We start from the raw sequence: 4,201 nt of genomic DNA on the forward strand, positions 1-4,201 counted from the left end.
TCTTCATTCATCTCAATTCAACAAGATAACATTACATGATATATTGGCCTTAGCCACAAAGAGCTACATGAAATACTTGATTACATGATCCGACTACCTGCAACAGACGTAGCCCACTTCTCAACTACTGATATGGTCTTTGGGTTGGATTCTTTGAGAGCTCGCATCCTCCTTGTTGCTCGTCCGTGATCATAACTTTTCAACCAACTGATCAAAACCAAAACCCAACCCCTTTATCCTTGCGGCCTTCTCCTTTTTTATTCCTTCTGCCGCTTGCACTGCCAGTTCTCACTCGGTTGTTTCTTTCCTTGGCTGCATCTCGTCCCCCTTGTCTCCTCGGTTGCCCCTACTTTCTGCTAACACCTTGCCGCAACCACCTCGCAACTACCTGTTCCTATTTTCCTCCCCAGCTATCTTCTCCGCAACCTGACCATTGATTTCGCCACCCATTTCCTCTTCATTGTATCTTCAAAATATTTCAAAATCGAAATGAAGGCCCCAAAAGAGAGATCCAGAAGCATGATTAATAATGGTAACTTGCAGAAGGAGTAATGGGCAGAAGCCATATTCAGTGCTTGTTATTTGGTAAAATTATCAACTAGTTGTTATTAATTGTAAAATTCCTGAAGAAGTTTGGTCGAGTCAATCTTGTGATTTTTCATATTTGAATTTTTTGTTGTTGTAATGCATATGGTCTTATTCGAAATAGTCGTCATTCTAAGTTAGACCCAAAAGCAAAATGTTATGTCTTTGTTGGATATGACAATGTTGTGAAAGTATACAGGTTGTGGGATCCTTCTTCACGTAAGGTATTCATTAATAGATATGTCATATTTGATGAATCTTCTATTCTAAAATCAGATGTTGAAAAATTTGAACAGGAACATGTATCACCAAATTAGCAAAATTCAGTTGGAAGCTTAACCTTTTTCGGAAAGTTGGAAGGAAGAAGAGACTTCTAAAGAAAAAAGTGAAGAAGATGTAAAGGAAATTGTAGAAGTTCAAGAACCAATTCAACAACCAATCACTCTAAGGAGGTCTACAAGGGAAACAAGAACACCCAAAAGGTATGAATATTTTTCTTCCTCTATTGCATTGATTACTGAAGATGGGGAACCTTCTTGTTATCAGGAAGCAATAGATGATGCGAATAGTGAAAAATGGAAGAAGACTATGGACAAGGAAATGGATTCCTTAGCCAGAAACAAAACTTGGGATCTTGTAGAACTTCCTAAAGAGAGAAGTGTGGTCGGATGCAAATGGGTCTTCAAAATGAAGTGAAATGTTGATGGAGGTATTGAAATATATAAGGCGAGGTTGGTAGCAAAAGGGTATTCTTAGGTAGAAGGTATTGACTTTCATGAGCTTTTTTCACGAGTCGTAAAACTTGTTTCTATTCGTACTATGTTAGCACTAACTACATTACTTGATCTTGAGTTAGAATAGTTATATGCTAAAACAACCTTTCTTCATGGAGATTTGGATGAAGAGATCTATATGGAACAACCTAAAAATTGTGTGCAAGATCACAACAGAAGATTAGTTTGCAAGCTCAGGAAATCATTGTATGACTTGAGGCAGTCTCCCAGGCAGTGCTACAAGAAGTTTGACTCCTTCATGGTGAGCCAGAACTTCATTAGAAGTGAGTATGATCATTGTGTGTACTTTAAGAGTTTCACTGGTATATTCATTACGTTGGTTTTGTATGTTGATGATATGCTTATTGCGAGCAAAAGCATGGAAGAGATCAATAGGTTACAGGCTCATCTTTCTAAGACATTTGATATGAAGGATCTTGGAGCTGCAAAACATATCTTAGGCATGGAGATACACAGAGACAAGAAAAATGGAAAGCTTTGGTTATCACAACAGAAGTATGTGGAGAAAATACTTGCAATGTTCGATATGGACAATGTGAAACTTGTTATTGTTCCTTTAACTTCCCATTTTAAGCTTTCTTCGGGTTTAAGTCCTAGAACTAATGAAGAAAAGAAGTATATGTCTTGTGTACCATATGAAATGCAGTAGGCAACTTAATGTATGCAATGGTATCTACAAGACTTGAAATTTCACATGCAGTTGGAGTTGTCAGTGGGTTCATGGAAAATCCAGTAGAAGAACATTAGCAAGCAATGAAATGGGTGCTTCATTATTTGAGAGGCACAAGTGACCATTGTATCATCTTTAATGGTAGTGGATATTCAGCCTGCAGATATGTGGATGTTGATTATGTAGGTGACTTGGACAAAAGGAGATTTACTACAGGATATGTCTTTACTCTTGCAAGTGGAGCAATTAGTTGGATGGCAAAGCTTCAAGAAACAATTGTTTTGTCCACTACTGAAGCAGAGTATATAGCTACTTTAGATGCCGATAAAGAGGCAATCTGGTTGAAAGGTCTACATGATGGGCTTGGAAAGACGCAGGAGAAAGTGAATGTATTCTGTGACAGTCATAGTGCTATTTATTTGGATACAAATCCAACTTATCACAACAAGACTAAGCACATTGATGTAAGATACCATTTTGTAAGACATGTGATCGATGGTGGCAAAGTAGCTCTCAAGAAGGTCCACACACAGGAGAATTGTGCAGACATGTTCACGAAACCAGTATTGGTAGAGAAGTTGCAATGGTGTTTGGATTATCTTGGCTTACAAAAAAGATGATGAATATGCATGGGCAAGGAATTAGGAACATTGTTTTCAAGGCGGAGATTGTTAGGAATGACAACAATTATTTTTAAATGTAATTATCTTAGTAAATATGGGTTTACCATTCAGATAGTTGTGTAACCATAGGGAGTTATGTAACAAAGTTTTTCATATTAAATTGATGATTGCCCGAGAGGCTTGATGTAATGGTTGGAGAGTCATTTTGGACCTTGAGCAATAAGAATTCCAATCCCTTGCCCCGTGGAGGTTTCCTTGACACATTGTCAAGTTTTTACCATGTAATTCCTTATGTTTTTTCTTGTGTGATTTATTTTCTCATTTTGTGCATTTTCTTTCTTATTTATATATCTAATGCGATGGAATACAAACATGATGCAACAACAAAATCCAATAAATTAAAATCAAAGGATGAGTCATTGAGATGTGTGATGTATCTCAGTTGTTAGGTTCCAAACTAAAATTGAAATGCAATTCAATTCGGCCTCGACAAAGTGGGACAAGGAGAGGGATCGATCACCTGCGACACCGCTACATGATGCCCGCCCATTGACTGGCATATAAATTGTATATTATGAATTTATTTGTAAATCAATGAATGCAATGCAATTTTATGGGTCCAAGAGACTGAGAATATTAGAATAATATCAATACTCTCTATCTCATTGGCTTCCCCCATCATTTATGTAACCATCACTGTTTCTGTAACCTCCTTTGTTTGCAGGACAATCTTTTGATGTTATAATAAATATTGTTCCCCTCACTTTTCAATTTCCTAATTTTGGCATGGGCCATGGCTAGTCCGTCTCATGCTTTCACTCATTTCCATTCCTAAAGGATATATCCATTGACATGCTACAAAAGAAAAAAAGATTCAGATAGTTATATATTGTTGCATAATAGAGAGTTTAGATTTGGAAAAGTGGCAATTAAAACACCTTCCTTCCATCTTTTCACTATTCCCCTTACTCAAAGTGCTTGATCATTACTTTTTATTAATGAGATATGGATTGCAAGGGTTTCATGTTTAGCCACATTTTGTCTGGTTTCTCAACTAAGCTTGTAATTATTTGAGTGTAACTTCAACTGACATGATTTTGAGTCTGATTCATAATGGTTGGGTTTAAGTATCTAAAATATATAAATCTCTCTTTCTCTGTGAGGTTTTGTTTAATGATTATTTTATTCTGCATGATGAGAATCAATAAAAAGGGATTCTTTGATGACTATCCCCAAAACAAGAATGGGGAGAAAAGCCCTAGAATTTAAGACAATAATTTATTTATTTTTTATCAAGTTATCATTTATCATGATCTGCTATCACTAGTAAATGTCTATAAACATCAATCTATAATAAATATTAGCATATTTTATTATCTATCCATTTGAAATTGCTAAAACTAAAAAAGCATAAATATTAATTAAATTAAAATTTTATTATTATTAATAAAAAGAATTAATATATAAATTAAATATATATACATTTTAAAAAAACATGTAATAAGATTTTTAACCATGGAGATTTACCC

Source organism: Pinus tabuliformis, chromosome 2_2 (assembly GCF_031772625.1).
Source record: "Pinus tabuliformis cultivar Carrire ecotype Pingquan chromosome 2_2, CPIR1, whole genome shotgun sequence".
In the NCBI taxonomy this organism is placed as follows: Eukaryota; Viridiplantae; Streptophyta; class Pinopsida; order Pinales; family Pinaceae; genus Pinus; species Pinus tabuliformis.